The sequence below is a fragment of the Vulpes vulpes genome, chromosome X (genome assembly GCF_048418805.1).
Source record: "Vulpes vulpes isolate BD-2025 chromosome X, VulVul3, whole genome shotgun sequence".
Lineage (NCBI taxonomy): Eukaryota > Metazoa > Chordata > Mammalia > Carnivora > Canidae > Vulpes > Vulpes vulpes.
In genome coordinates, this window is record NC_132796.1 from 105,531,035 (window position 1) to 105,548,066 (window position 17,032).

The 17,032-nt window shown below is 38.7% G+C and overlaps 1 long non-coding RNA gene across 1 annotated transcript in view; it reads right to left on the reverse strand.

Annotated features, from left to right (window-relative positions):
* Positions 1 to 16,801, reverse strand: part of LOC140596157 (uncharacterized) — a 45,044-nt gene extending 28,243 nt beyond the window's left edge. The window contains exons 1-2 of the long non-coding RNA XR_011998174.1: positions 16,730 to 16,801; positions 16,375 to 16,465 (exon numbers count right to left, since the gene is read on the reverse strand). This is a non-coding gene — a long non-coding RNA (uncharacterized lncRNA). The remainder of the gene's footprint in view (positions 1 to 16,374; positions 16,466 to 16,729) is intronic.
* Between the last annotated feature and the right edge of the window lie 231 nt (positions 16,802 to 17,032).

Below are 17,032 nucleotides of genomic sequence, written 5' to 3' on the forward strand. Positions count from 1 at the left end.
ACCTTTTTCTTTAGGGTATGCAATTGGGAATGTAGCAATAGGGGAAGTAGAAACACTTGAGAAATATTCTTTTCCCCATCATTCCTGCTACAGTTGTTCCCAAGGAAAATCTGATCCTAAATTTCTAGACATTTCTCTGATAACCAAAGAACCAGACATAGTCTTGGTGCTCTTCTAGGTGCCAGGAAAACAAGTCCTTCAACTTTCCAATCAAAGTTTTCTGGCAATGAAGGGGAAGAAAAATAACCCACTCTGATGAATATCAACTAAGTGGTCCTTCTCTGGGTAATTGGCTTCCTGGAAGGTGAATAGGCCTTCATTTAGCATCCAAGGCCAAGTGAGTACTGGCCAAGGAAAAATGAAATATAACACATTTAGTGCTAAATTAAAGACAGGATCCACAAGCTGAGAGCTCACATGAATCAGAGACATGAATCATGAAGCCTGTTCTGTTTATGGCAAATTGGCCCTGAAGACAAATAAAAAATCAATCATTAATTTTCACGCTCTGCTTTTGATAGACTTTTTCATTTGAAGGCAATTACTATTATAATAACAAAAATGACACCTTATAATTTTACTCTGTAAAGTGCTTCCTGTCTACTACTCATAATTTCAATTTCTTTAAGTTCAGAGAGAAAAGCAGGACTTTAAAAAATTGATTCAAAATGATAAGTCAAAGAAAATTCAAAGAGATATTAAAGCTTCAATTTTATCGTGCCCAGCATAGAGTGATTGATTATGCTTAAATCAGTATAGATGACATTGATCAGAATTCAGAAATTTCTATGGTTTGTTTGGGGTGATGCTGGTTGAGAATGGTAATGTGTATCCTTGTGAACTGTGATATGTAAGTTCAAAATAAGTTGTTTTTTTTCAAAGGTACATTAGTTCAACAGCCAGCCGTAACTGATTACCTCTTAGTCAGTTGTCACATGTGCTAAATTCTGAAAAATCATATTTGAATGCAACATTGCCCATGCCTTTGAGAGAGGAAAAGCATTCATGGTAGAAAGAACAGTGGATACAGAGGCCCAGAGATATGAAGCAGCATGGTCTGTCTGATGAAATACTAGAGTGCAGGGCCCTTGGGTGGCTCAGTCAGTTCGGCATCCAACTCTTGCTCTCAGCTCAGGTCTTGATCCCAGGGTTGTGAGTTGTGCCCAGCATGGAACCTACTTTATTTTTTTTATTTTCATTTTTTGGAACCTACTATGAAAAAGAAAAGAAAAGAAATACTAGAGTTCACTGTGGGCAAATCATAGAGTATAAGGATGTGTGGGGAGGGGATAGTGAAGGAGTAACAGAAGATGAGTCTAGGGCCAGATCATGGAGAGACTTATGGATTATGCCAAGGCACACCGACCTCAAGCCTGAAGACAAAGGGGCATCACTAAGGGGTTTCAAGATGGAGAGTGACACAAACTGATACTTCCTTTCCAGAAAGACCACTCAGGGGACTTGTGGATAAGAGACTGGAGGGAGAGTGAGTTTGGAGATTATTACTAATCCAGTAGAGAGATGAGGACTTGACCAATGGCAGTAGCAACAGAGATAAACAAGACAGGATAGATTTGTTGTGCTTGATAGGTAAAATCAGAAAATATTGATGATTAAGTAGGGGGAGTGGAGAATAGCATCAAAATATCAAAGTAACCCAATAAGTGGCACCATGTTCAAATATCCATTCTTTATCTTACCCCCAAACATGTTAATGCTTCCGTCTCATTTGTCTCAGTAAATAGCAATGCCATCTTTCAAGTTACTCAGCTTCAAAGCATGAACTCATTCTTGATTTCTCTCATTCCCCACATCCCATATGGCAGTTAAATTTTGTCAGTTCTATCTTCAAAACACATACAGAATATGACTATTTCTCACCAATATCACTTCTTCTACCCTATTCCAAGGTATCATCATCTCTCACCTGGAATATTACAATAGCCTCCTGACTAGTGTTTTTGTCTCTACTCCTACTCCAAAGTATATTCTCCAACAAATCATCCAGAGTGGTTCATTTAAATGTATGCCAATCTAATCAAGCCATTATTTCTAATTTCTGGTTTACAAAAACAGCTGATGAAGTAATGAGTTAAACGACACAAGAAAACAAGCAGACAAAGCTCTTCAGAATAACTGAGTCTCGTTCTTCAAAAAATTAATGCCATAGGGAAAAAGGATGGGGATCGGAGAGCTGTTCTACATGAAAAGTACTAAGAAGTCTAACAATCAAATGGAATGCATGGGCCTTGACTTAATTCTGGTTTAAACAAAACCACTATAAAGGAAATTACGGGAATGACTAGGGAAATATGATTATCAACTGGGGATTAGGATTGTTAGTTTGGGTAGGTATGATAATACATACAATGATTATGTGGGAAAATGTTTTGTTCTTTAAAAAGATGTATACTGAAGTATTTGGGGCTAAAAGGTCATGGCATTTCTAGTTTAAAATACTTCAACAAATAAAGTATATATGAAGTAAATATGGCATAATGTTAACATTTGCTGAGTCTAGGTAATGGGTATATAGATAATTATTGTGTTATTCTCTTTACTGTATATTTTTTAAAATTTATAAGTCAAGAAATGTACTCTTCTTCTTAAAAAACCTGAAGTGTCTTCCTGTCCCACTCAGAGTAAAATTCCATTATTTTACTATGGTCTGACTTTCACTATCTCTCTGATCTCACCTTCTACCACTTTCCCCCTCACTTACTCTGTTTCAAGAACAACATAGCTCTTTGCCAAGTACAGTTTTACCTCCTGGCCTTTGCATCTGCTTTTCTAGTTGCCCGGATGACTCTTCTCTCAGATGTCCACATGGCTCACAGTTTCTCTTTAATTTAGGTTCCTGTTTTCCTTAGTAGTGAAACTTTTCTGGACCATCCTTTATAAAATACCCCTCCATTCAGTTCTCCCTGTGCCCTTACCTGGTTTTATTTTTCTTTTTGACATTTATCACCTGACATAATATGTTTGTCTGCTTATTGTCTGCCTCTCCCCAACCTACTCCGGCACACACTAGAATGTAAATTCATATGAGCAGGAGTTTACCTGTTTCATTTTTATTGCATTAGTCAGTGAATGGATAGGGATGCAAAAAATATTTGTTGAGTGAAATTATGAGTAGGAAATGCTGGTTTAGTGGAAAGACTAAGCTGAATTCAGGGCACATTGACTTTGAGGACTTGTAGCATATTTAAGTGGAAATGTCTTATTCTGTATTCAGATTGGATAAGTTGTGACTTATCAGGGGGAGGGAGGGATAAATAATTTTGCCTCTGGTAGATTCTATTTTTTTCATTAAAGAAGGAGGTAATGCCATCAACTGAAAATAGCACATAGATGAAAATTAAAATTATGGAAGTTAATGGTCTCTCATTTTATGTACTTTCCTAAGTGAGGAGAAAGAGGCAGAAGAGAATCAAGGTTAAAGTCTTTGGGAAAAGTAATATTAAGGGGCAGAGAGGCCAAGATGAGACCAGGAAAAAAGACCAAAAAGATATGAACAGAGAGATAAGGAAAAACAACCAGGAGAATCTGATGTCATATAAACTGAGGGAGATAGGAGTTTTTAAAAGAGATAAAAACCAAATGACCTAGCATTGGTCAGGCAAAATGAAGATAGATGGTAGCCATTGTAGAGAATTGTCGAATCAATATTTTGTACACCTGAAACTAATATAACATAGTATGTCAATTAAGCTTGAATAATAAAAAAAAGATAAATAGTATCCATATGTAGGACATTATGAAGGCAAATGGAGAAAGGTTAAGTGGAGTATTGAAGGCTTAATGTCAGGAAAGGAGAGGCAGAGAAATAAATATCCAAAGTAGATGACTCTTATGGAAGGTTTGCTGAGAAGAGAAGAAGGGAGAAAGTAACTTGGGCAGTGCCTTGTTACTTGTTACACTCAACACCAATTGAGTCTTTGGGGTTAGAACGTGTTTAAACCTACTTACATACTGAAGGTAAGAAGATAATGGAAAGAAATTGCAAATCAAGTACTGAGAGAAAACATACGAAGGAGCAAGTTTCAGGAAGAAACAACAGAGGGCACAAGTGAAGAGGCTGGCCTTCAGTAGGAAGAGAGATGCTCCTGCTCATGCAATGGGGAAGAAGAATGGGTGGTACTGAGAGAATTCCATAGGTGGAATACTGGGACAATGAAGGATTTCCCCCAGTGGGCCGAGAATTGATGATATAAGAATCTGAAAGTGAGGTAATTGGGAATTGGGTAGAAAACTTGAGAGACAAAGACTTGGAATGGTTATGGTGAGAAATAGGAATAAACTCATAATAGGTAAAGGGATTGGTAGGCTCCACTGAGGTCAGAAATTAGGGATTTGTAGAGGCATTCATTTGCACAATTTTACGAGGTTTTCTTTACTAGCCTTCTGGTTCTAGGAAGGAAGGCAGGTTTTATGCTAAGAATCCGTAGGGCAGATCCAGCAGCAGGGGGCAGTATTGTGTTGTGGTTAAGAGTGAAGGTCTTAGTCACAGCCAAGGCTTGGAGTCCTGGCTCTACTGCTTACTAAAGTGTGTTAGCTTGGACAATTTGCTTATCCTCTCAAAAACTTCAGTTCCTCATCTTTACAATGGGGCAATAATAGTAACGACTTAACTGTTGGCAAATTAGGTGGAAGAATCAATGTAAATTGCCTGACACTTAATAAGCCATCAATAAATAATAGCTAAACACACACAAAAAACCTAAAACAGAGGTTAGGGGGAGCTAAGAAGACTGATGAAACAGAAATTCATGCTATTGGCCTGGGCTCCAGGTAGCACTAGGAAGAAAGTGAGATTGAGGCACTGCTAAACTGGAAGCTGATGAAGGAATCAAGGGAACAAAGTCTTTTAGTTAAGATGAAGAGCAGTAGTAAAGGGAGTGAGGGAGCTATATAAAAGGTAGCTCTGAGACTGGTATTCACATTTGAGATTTAAGAGATGGAATGTTTTTTGGTAATTACAAAGTCCAGGTTGTGGTCTTATACGCTCAGTGTTGATGATTATAGGAGCTTTTGAGAGTGAGAGATTGGGAATTCGAAATTGAATAGACATTAAGGGATACTACACCTCTTGTGTAGGTCACCAGGGTCTAATGTTTCACTTTTGAGCACTTTTTCCTGGAATGGTAAATGATCATGAAGAAGGAATGATCCAACTCATGTTACCTAAGTTTTCATTAGACTTGTTGATAAATCACACAGAAAATCAATTAATTTAGAACAATAAATAAAAGTTATAAGGAAACCGAAATGTCCCTGTTGGCCAAATAAGCCCAGTCTCCTTCCGGAAGGGAGATCACATGATTTTTTAAAGATTTTATTTATTTATTCATGAGAGGCACACAGAGAGAGGCAGAGGGAGAAGCAGGCTCCATGCAGGGAGTCTGATGTGGGACTCGATCCTGAGACTCCAGGATCATGCCCTGACCCAAAGGCAGACGCTCAACCGCTGAGCCACCCAGGCATCCCAAGATCATGTGATCTAAAGGTGGATGAAGATGATGTCCTCGTTGAAATAGGATGCAGAAAAGGTCACCAGCCATGGTGACAAATGAGTGCTCCCTCCACTCCACGTGCCTCCAAACCAGATGTTAAGAGGTCAAGATACTATCTCCCTGGATGTAGCCAGAGACATTGACAAGGGCCCACTCCAATTACTCTTTTTCTAGACTCTGACACGAGTGCTGCCCAATTGGTACTTGTCATTACATCATCCTTCTTATTTTAATAGATTTGTAGAACCTGTTATAACTTCCGGGTTGATAACTTATTTTACACTGATTGCATTTAAGGTTGGCTGCTTCCTAGGGAGACATTTTAATCTTATTAGTAATATGTCATCTTGCTAGATGGGTAACTTTGGGGAAAATTTCCAATAGCCAGCTCCTTCCACTCACAGCAGCAAGTTTCCAGGGGAAAAGATTCCTTTTCATATCTTTTCCCATTCCATCCATTTTTTTTGAACTAAAAAATGTTGTTATTTGAAGTCACTGCGTTTGGAGTTATTTATTATGCAGCAAAAACTAACAGGACAGAAAAATTAATGCATTCCATCCCTTTTACTCTTTGTTGTCCACAGCTAAGCTATTTTCAGCCTACTAGAGACTGTTCATAAACCAGTGAAATGTATATAACTGGAGTGAATGCTCATGATGTGCAGTTTTCCATGAGCATCATTGTTTCCTTATTCTTTTCAAATGTCAAAACATAAAACATCCAAGTTGCAAAATGTAAAATAGTTTAAATGTTCAGATGAATCTTTACCAGACAGTTGGAAAAGTCTTTTTGTGGATGGTGTATCAATTAACACCAAATCATCAAATCATTAGAGATGGCCTCATACAATTTCTTCATTTGGTACTTAATGAAATAGATCCATAAAAGTTAAACTCCTTTCCTGAGATCATATTGCCAGTTCGGTTGCAGTGCAGGACAGACAGTGGAGTGCCTATAGCTATTAAAGTTATATGTGGGGGAACTTGTAACTCTCATCCTTTCCTTTAAATTAGTGCTATCTATCTGGAAAATCAATCCTCAACCAATGTTTTCTACTGCACATCCAGTTATTAGAAAAAAATCAAGAGCAGCCCCAGTGGCCCAGTGGTTTAGTGCCACCTTCAGCCTGGGGTGTGATCCTAGAGACCCAGGATCGAGTCCCACGTCAGGCTTCCTGCATGGAGCCTGCTTCTCCCTCTGCCTGTGTCTCTGCCTCTCTCTTTCTCTCTCTCTCTCTCTCTCTCTCTCTCTCTCTCTGTGTGTGTGTGTGTGTCTGTCATGAATAAATAAATAAAATCTTAAAAAAAAGAAAAAGAAAAAAGAAAAAAACCAAGCTATCAGTCATGTTGAATATAGAAATTACCAGCATCCCCAAACCCATGTCCAAAGGAGTCTAAAAGAACAGCAACTGAAAGAGGTAATTGCACTGATATATGCATCACATTTCTTTGTGTTGCTTTAAAAACACATGTGTATACATCTCATCATGCCCACCAGACATCCAGAGAATCTGCACAGGCTATGTGGACTTTTGCACAGATCCAATATTTAGGAAGAAAGAATAAAGGTAATCATACTGCTCCAGATGAATAGAGAAAAGCTTCATTAACATGGATTTTGATTGAGCCAGTCATTCAGGCTATGCCTGCTAAATGCTTCAATTGATGATATGACTACAATGTATAAATCAAGACTCCATTTAATTTTCTTGAACTGAAAGGGAGAAAAGGTTGTACTTTTAATCTGGTTATTTTCATCCTGCATCCTTTAGTTTAGGGTATGGACTCCAGAAGAAACCAACTGAGCAGCCTTTTTGGTGCCAGCAGAGGGAGCTCAAAGCTAAGTTGCGAAGCTGCAGCAATGCGCAGGAGAACGAAAGCCTTTGGGGGTGGGTGGGAGGGTGCTCAAGAAAGTGCATCATTCGGAAGAAAGACAGCAGCAAAAATAATTGCCCAAAAAAGTGCAGAGATGACATAAATGAAGCCAAGTTTGGGAATCTATTAAAAGGGTCATTCTTCAACACCCACATTTACCCCTCCCACTGCCTTCCATCTGCTGATCAAAATGAATTCAACAAGGTAATATTAACATCTTTTTCCAAACAGAGGGAGTAGCTAAGCAATTGTGGGAACTTTCTACTTGATTTCTTTAACCATCGCTCCAAAATAGATGTTAAAACTTTGCTCGTCAAGATCCAGTTAATTATAAATTAATTTGAGGTTTGTTTTACCGTACAGTGTTTCTCCATCCATCTTTTAATGCTCCTGTACCCTTATTTTAAGAGATTTTTCTCTTCCTGACCATACATTTGCTCATAAGCTATATCTAAATAAATTCTATGGTTATATGTATATGGATTCATTGTTTTGTAAACATCTTGATGTCCCACCTAAATTCATGTATTATTTTATCCAACATATATTTATGGAGGACCTATGGTGTGCCAAATACAGTGCCAGAACCTAGGGAGCCACCGGGAATATGACAAAAAAAGTTATAGTCTAATGGGGATTAACAGATAGTAGCCAATTGAACAAATAAGATAATTTCAGAGAAGTGTTATGAAGAAATCGAGAAGGTAATATGAAAGGGTGACTAGGGGGCATGTCTCTCTAAGGGGATGACACTAGCACACAAACCTAAATAAGGAGACAAGATTCCATCAAAATCCTAGAGGAGAACACAGGCAACACCCTTTTTGAACTCAGCCACAGTAACTTCTTGCAAGATACATCCACGAAGGCAAAAGAAACAAAAGCAAAAATGAACTATTGGGACTTCACCAAGATAAGAAGCTTTTGCACAGCAAAGGATACAGTCAACAAAACTAAAAGACAACCTACAGAATGGGAGAAGATATTTGCAAATGACGTATCAGATTAAAGGGCTAGTTTCCAAGATCTATAAAGAACTTATTAAACTCAACACCAAAGAAACAAACAATCCAATCATGAAATGGGCAAAAGACATGAACAGAAATCTCACAGAGGAAGACATAGACATGGCCAACACGCACATGAGAAAATGCTCTGCATCACTTGCCATCAGGGAAATACAAATCAAAACCACAATGAGATCCTACCTCACACCAGTGAGAATGGGGAAAATTAACAAGGCAGGAAACCACCAATGTTGGAGAGGATGCGGAGAAAAGGGAACCCTCTTACACTGTTGGTGGGAATGTGAACTGGTGCAGCCACTCTGGAAAACCGTGTGGAGGTTCCTCAAAGAGTTAAAAATAGACCTGCCCTACGACCCAGCAATTGCACTGTTGGGGATTTACCCCAAAGATACAGAAGCAATGAAACACCGGGACACCTGCACCCTGATGTTTATAGCAGCAATGTCCACAATAGCCAAACTGTGGAAGGAGCCTTGGTGTCCATCGAAAGATGAATGGATAAAGAAGATGTGGTCTATGTATACAATGGAATATTACTCAGCCATTAGAAATGACAAATACCCACCATTTGCTTCAACATGGATGGAACTGGAGGGTATTATGCTGAGTGAAATGAGTCAATCGGAGAAGGACAAACATTATATGTTCTCATTCATTTGGGGAATATAAATAATAGTGAAAGGGAATAAAGGGGAAAGGAGAAAAAATGTGTGGGAAATATCAGAAAGGGAGACAGAACATAAAGACTCCTAACTCTGGGAAACGAACTAGGGGTGTTGGAAGGGGAGGAGGGCTGCGGGTGGGGGTGAATGGGTGACGGGCACTGAGGGGGGCACTTGACGGGATGAGCACTGGGTGTTATTCTGTATGTTGGTAAATTGAACACCAATAAAAAATAAATTTATTAAATAAAAAAAGAATGAATGCAAAAAAAAAAAAGGAGACAGCCATTCAAAGATACACTTGGGTTTGGCAAACTTTTGCTCAAAGGGCTTGTGGGTCATATGGTATCTGTTGCAACTACTCCATTCTGCCATTGTGGCATAGTAGCAGCCATAGTCAATTGTAAATGAATGGGCATGGCTGGGTGTTACAATCAGACTTTATTTACAAAAATAGGCCTATGAAAGGGGAAGAATCTTCTGGGCAAAAGGAATAGCAAAATAAAAAGTCCTAAATCAGGGATGAGTTTGGTGTTTTTTAGGAACAAAATGTTCAGTATAACTGTTGTATAATGAGCAAAAAAGAGTGATACCAGCTTAAGAAAAAGGTAAAGAGTGGTCAGATCACATAGGGCCTTGTAGACCATGGTAAGGAGTTTGAATTTTGTTCTAAATATGGGTGATATTATTGGAGAACAGTATCATCTGATGTGCATCTCAAAAAATAAAATCTGCTGCCATGTGGAAAGTGGATTGTAGGAAGAATAGAAGATTAGCTAGTCCAGATGAAAGATGATGGCAGTGTTGCTTAGAGTAATAATGATGGAGATGGACAGCAGTGGGTGGATTCAGCATCTGTTATGGAGGTAGAATCAATGGAAATTACAGATGAGAAAGGGAAAGAGGGGGAATCCAAAGTTTTTAGCTTGAGCCACTGGGCAGGTGGTGATGTTATTCACGGAGTTGAGAGGGATTAGAGAAGCAGGATGTGGGGCAGGATAGAAAGAAGTTTTGTTTGGGACATAAGAAAATTTTTGCTGTCTAGAATGAAATCTTGCCATTTGCAACAACATGGATGGACCTAGAGGGTATAAAGGTAAGTGAAATAAGTCAATCAGAGAAAGACAAATACCATATGATTTTACTCATATGTGGGATTTAAGAAACAAAATAAATGAACAAACAAAAAAAGAAAAACAAACAAAACAAAACCCCCAGACTTTATACAGAAAACTGATGGTTGCCAGAGGGGAGATGGGTAGGGGGATGGGTAGAATAGGTGAAGGCAATGAAGAGTACCCATATCTTGCTGAGCACTGAGAAATGTATCAAATTGTTGAATCACTATACTGTGATACACCTGAAACTAATAAACTAATATAACACTGTACATTAAGTATACTTAAAAAAAAGTTTTAGCTGGCTAGTAGACACACAAAGAGGCAACTAGATGTACAAGATTGGAACCTGGAGCACAGGTCAAGTCTAAAGACATAATCTTTGGAAGTCATTAGTTAATAGACAATATCAAAGTAATATAATTGGATGAGCTCACTAGGGAGGGTGTGTCAGAGAAGACCAGGAGGACTAGTGCCAAGCCCTGAGACCTTCAGTATTTAGAAGTTGAACAGAGGAGGAGCAGCAGAAAAGGCCACCTCCCGGAAGTTAACTGAAAAAGTGTTCCAAGTTGAGAGAGTACCCATAATTGTTGGTCAGTCCCGGTAACTGGTGAAGCACATAGCAAGCAGGGAAGCTGAAAGTGGAGGACCAAGCTCTGTTGTGCCTCTGAAGGAGGAAAAATGCACACGGTATCTTTATCAAATTATCACTGTACTTAAGAAAAAAATAAACCAATTTTAACACTTTGGAGGCTGTGTTGCACATGCAACCTATATGCTCTTTATTAATAGTCCTAATTGTTCTCACATTTGTTCCCCAGTGATGAGGTAGTGTTCTTAATTAGAGAACAACACCCAGTGCTGTTTATCTCTGTAAGATCGTCTCTGTCTTACCCAACTTACTTCTCGGTGTTCTGTCACCATCTCTAACCAGGAATGAAATAACACAAAGCCCTATTTAAAAAATTTTAAAAAATATTTTATTTATTTATTCATGAGAGACACACACAGAGAGGCAGAGACACAGGCAGAGGGAGAAGCGGCTCCCCGAGGGGAACCGGATACGAGTCTCGATCCCAGGACCCCAGGATCACAACCTGAGCCAAAGGCAGACGCTCAACCACTGAGCCACCCAGGTGCCCCCCCTATTTTAAAATCTTAAGTGCTAGTATATTTGCTGCCTTGATCTCTTGAATAAATGAGAAGAAGGGATAGGAGACCACAGCAGGCGTCAGTGAAATGCCTGGCAAGAAAACAGCATTACTCCGGGTGCACAAAGAGACACAAAAGCTAAGACAGACCTTTTTTTTTCTTCCTGGCATCAGGAGAGATGCTCCTGGCAGAGATCAAGAGCTGTGGTTGTCTCTGAGAATTCCAGTCTCAGTGTCTTTACTGTTACTATGACGCTCCACAAATTGACATTTGCCCTTGCCGCCATATTAAACGGAGTCACTATGTCTGAGAAAGCAAGATGTCTGGTGCCCAAAGGAAATAATAATCTAGAGAAAATAGGCAGATGTTGGTGAAAGTTCTATTCCTGAGGGGGAAGAAATATAACAGCAATTTTTAAAGTCTTTTGGATTTTTCCACCGGGGAGTTCCTCAAGGAATCATGTCTCGAGAGATAGGCTTTTGGCTCGTACCTTTTCAAGTAGTACTCAAGGTTCTTCATGAGCAAGCACCCACAACCACTGAAATCCTATCTCTCACCACTTCTTCATATTCACCCTTTACCCCAGTCATCTTGAAACTCTTGCAGTTCCATAAATATACTATTATTTATCTCTTGCACTCTTGGGTTTTTGAGCATATACTATTTTGTTTTGCTGTAATGCTGCCTCTACCATCTTCCCACACCCACTATGTGACCACCTTAATTTAGCTAAATCCTCATTTTTTCCAAAACTCAGCTCATATTAAATATCCTCCAGGAAGCATCTATTGACTGTACTAGGGTGGGTGCTGCTCCTCTAAACTCCCATGTTCCCCGTGTATAATTCTCATAGCACTTATCGTGTCATATTGAGGTTACCTGTTTTCTTGCCTGTTTCTGAACTGTCACATCCTTGAAAGCAGAGACCATATTTTGTCCCTGTCCATAATCCCAGACCCTAAAATAGGCTTGGAACACAATATGTACTAAGTAGGTTTATTTTGAACAGATAAATGAAATCTATTGGTTTAACTCAGTACCTTACTTAGATTCCATGACATTTTCTAGTTCATAATTGTCCTGTGCTTCTTATTGGATGGATATACTTTGTCTGGGACAAGTTCTTTGTTGTTAAAATCTTAGTTTGTCCTCATGGCAAGGTCCTTTTCTGTGTACTGTTTGTTTGCTTGCTTTTAACTATATTCTGGAGATCATATTCCCATACTATAAAGTTCACCTTTAAAGTCTACAACTCAGGGATGCCTGGGTGGCTCAGCGGTTGAGCGTCTGCTTTTGGCTCAGGGTGTGATCCCAGAGTCCCGGGATCGAGTTGACATCGGGCTCCATGCATGGAGCCTGCTCTCCCTCTGCCTATGTCTCTGCCTCTCTCTCTCTGTGTCTTAAATGAACAAACAGATAAAACTTAAAAAAATAAAGTGTACAACTCAGTGGTTTTTAGTACATTATGAATTTCTATATTCCCTGTATGTTCCTTAATTTCAGAATCCTTTCATCACTCCCAAAGAAGCCCAGTAATGTAGAAGTCATCTTCAATTCCCTTTTCACCCCATCCCCCTGCCAAGTGCTTTCTGTGTCCACAGGTTTTTCTATTCTGGACATTTCATACACTTGGAATCGTACAATGTCTGGCTTCTTGCCCTTAACATAACATTTTCAAGGTTTTTCCATGTGGTAGCATGTATCAGAATATTCCTTTTAATGACCAAATAATATTCCACTATATGAATATAGCCCATTTTGTTTATCCATTCATCAGATGATAAACATTTTGTGTTTCCACTTGGGGGCCATTAAGAATAAGATTGTCATGAGCGCTCAGTGTTCACATTCTTGTGTGAACATGTGTGTGCAGTTCTCTTGGATATAATACTAGGAGTGAAAATGCTGAGTCATGTGGTAACTCTTGAATTTTTTTTGCAGAACTGGAAACCGTTTTGCTGCGTGGCTCCATCATTTAACATTCCTCCCAGCAATGCATGAGGATTTCGGTTTTTCCACATTCTCACCAACACTTGTTCTTTTCCACTTTAAAAAGTATATGTTTTTATAGACATCCTAGTGGTTATGAAATGATATCCTCTTGTGGTTTTGTTTGCATATATCTGATGACCAATGATGTTGAGCACCTCTTCATGTGCTTACTAGCTATTTGCATATTATCTTTTGAAAAATACCTGTGCAAATCTTTTGGACACTTATGATAGTGTTGTTTATCTGTTTACTATTGAGTCAAAAGAAATCTTCATATATTTTAGGTATTAGATCTTTGTCAGATATATTGCAAATATTTTTCCCATTCCATGGATTAAGTTTTTACTTTTCTGACAGTGTCGTTTGAAGCACTTTTTAATTTTAAATATGGTATAAGGAAGGTGTCCAAATTCATTGTTTTGCATATGGATATCCAGTTGTCCCAGCATCATTTGTTGAAAACACCATTTTTTCTACCATTAAATAGGTTTGATATCCTTGTCGAAAATCAATTGACCATTGATGAATGAATTTATTTCTGAATTTGAAGTTCTATTCCATTTTTCTATAGATCTCTCCTTATGCCAGTATCAGACTGTTTTTTTAGAGGGATGGGGGAGAGGTAGAAGGACAGGAGAGACAGTCTTAAGAAGCCTCCACGCCCAGCATGGAGCCCAACACGGGGCTTGACCTCACAATGCTGAGATCATGACCTGAGCTGAAATCAAGATTCGGCCGCTTAACGAACTGAGCCACCCAAGCGCCCCACCAGTGCCAGACTTTTTTGAGTGTTGTTGCTTTGTAACAATTTTGAAACCAGAAGTGTGAATCCTCCAACTTTATTCTTTTTCACGATTGTTTTGGTTGTTCGGATCCGTTGAGTTTCCATAGGAATTTTAGGATTAGCTCATCCATTTTTGCAAAAAGAATCAAGAAGACAGTCAGACTTTTGACAGATATTGCCTTGAATCTATAGATCAATTTGAGGCATATTGTAATTTTAACAATACTAAATCTCCTGATCCATGAACAAGAGATAGGCTTCCATTTATTTAAGTCTTCTTTAATCTCTTTTAACAATATTTTGTAGTTTTTAGAATATGCATTTTACACTTCTTTGTGAAACTTAATCCTAAGTACTTTTTTCTCTTTGAAATGAAACAAAAGCTTAGGTTTAATGTGGTAGGCATATTATTATAGGCTCAAACTGGAATATAAAGAAAAATGGCATTTCTGGCAGTTATGGAGGCATGTTGCCTGCATCTCACTTCAAGCATTTTTTTTAAAGATTGTATTTATATATTCATGAGACACACACACATACACACACACACACACACACAGAGAGAGAGAGAGAGAGAGAGAGAGAGAGAGAGAGAGAGAAGCAGGCTCCATGCAGGGAGCCTGACGTGGGATTCGATCCCAGGTCTCCAGGATCAGGCCCTGGGTTGAAGGCGGCACTAAACTGCTGAGCCACCTGGGCTGCCCTCTTCAAGCATTTGTAAATCAGCTGTAAGGAAAGCCTTTATCTGACAACCTCTACCTTCAGGTTCTGCCATGACTTCATGGTCATCCTCCAGTCAATGACTGAGCATGTGTAGAGGTACTAGGGCCTGGCCATTTCTCTCCATCATGAGACTCTTTAATGCAACATTTTTGCTTGAGAGCTCTATGTTACGACCTAACATAGATGAGGCTTTGTGAGATCTGAGCCTCAGTCTGACTCTTGTCTAATCCTACTTCCTGTCCCTTTTCCTTTCACAGTAGCATCATAGTCTAAAGTCTTTCTCTACCCACTTCTGCTTACTCTTCTTTTTACTCTTCACAGGCATTACTTGCAATAAACATCTGCACTCCTCTGTTTCATCATCTGCTTTTGCAGAGAGAGCCTAACTGACATATAGTTTAAGCCACATTTCCATGTTGGGTGAAAAAAGGGAAATAATATAAGGGTTTTCAGAGAAAAACAACCTCTTTTAAAATTTATTCTCTTTAGGGTCTGATATAGTTCCAGTCAGGACAACACTGTTTATAGGTAGTAAAAGTCAATTTAGTTATTCCATAGTTTGAAGGGTGACAGAAGATGAGTATAAGCAGGCACTTATCAGTGCCAATTTGCTTCCAAATATGAAATGTATACCAAATTCCAATATAAATAAATGTTACAAGTTATTCTAGAAAATGTGTGCAGTTGACCCTTGAACAACATGGGTTTGAACAATGTGGGTTCACTTATATGCGGATTTTTTCCCCGATAAATATAATACAAGGTTGTAAATGTATTTTCTCCTTCTTACAATTTTCTTAATAACTTTCTCTTTTCTCTAGCTTACTTTATTGCATGAATACAGTATATAATACACATAACATAAAAAATATGTGCTAATTGACTATGTTACTGATAGGGCTTCTGGTCAACAGTAGGCTATACATAGTTAAGTTTGGGGAACTAAATACAGATTTTCAACTGTGCAGGGCGTCAGCACCCCTAAATCCTTTCATTTTTCAGAGATCAAGTGTATTCTGTAAGAAAAAAGTTAGCCCTTTATTCAACTGATATTAGCCACTGTGGCTTAGATTCACAAATTCAACATCTACCTGGCACTCAAACATCCAGATGAAAAGTGAAAAGAAGACATCCATCCAGATATTTGTTGTAAGACAGCCAAACACAAAGTTAATTGCAGAATTGAGAGGACCATCCAATTAATTTGCACCCTAAATGCTATCACCCGAGACATTTAACTAATTGACTTAATGGGCTTCATGAGGTAGAAAGAACCTAGAGATCATCAAGGAAAATGTCTACTCTCCCTAACTGTACAGAGCAGAAACTGAAGCCCAAAGAGAGCAAAAGACTTGCCCAAGGTCACAAAGCAAGCTAGTAGTTAAGATTGGAACTGAAATCCTTTTTTTCTGATAGAGCTCCCTCCGTCTCATTTTTATGGTCACCATACTTGAAATGTCACTGATTCTAGCATATCCCAGTCAGGAGGGAGCTAAATTTAATAAAGTACATACATCCAGTTTTTACCTTTCCCACTGAGATCACATGCAGCCCAAAAGAAAATCTTCTCTTTCCATCTGTAGGGATGATCTTTGATACTTGACAGAGTAGAAATCCACTAGAGGTTGCACAATTTAGGTTATTCAACAACAAGGCAAGAGAAGACCTTAAGCAGCACCATCTGATTACGCAATTTTGCTGTTGTGGAGAATTAATCAAATTCATCCTAGAGGGTCATCTGCTGCATGACACATTCATTCGTTGATACTGAAACTCCCTAACAAATTTAAACATGAAAAGTGCTGTTGACTTCTTTTCCTAGTAATTTCTGATTTTATTAGAACCCTAAACTCCAGAAATTGGAAATGAGTTAGTTACTTACCTTCAATTTTCTAAAGCGTTTCATAGTCAGGCTTTCTGGCTATAAGATGTCAATTCTCTGGCAAGGTAGGTCAGCTCCTGTAAGAACAGCAAATTTATTAAGTTATTTTTATCGAAAAAAAAGATGGCAGGAGCAAAAGAATTGGGTGCAATTGCATCTATTTCTCCCAAAGTACCAGCTCTGCTGATAATTGTATCTCTTGGTGATTCAGTAGCTGGCATGTCCTCTTAGTCATTATTTAACTTATATACCAAAAAGATATCAGGGAATACAAGGCTCTATTAAGTGCCAAGCTGTTGACCA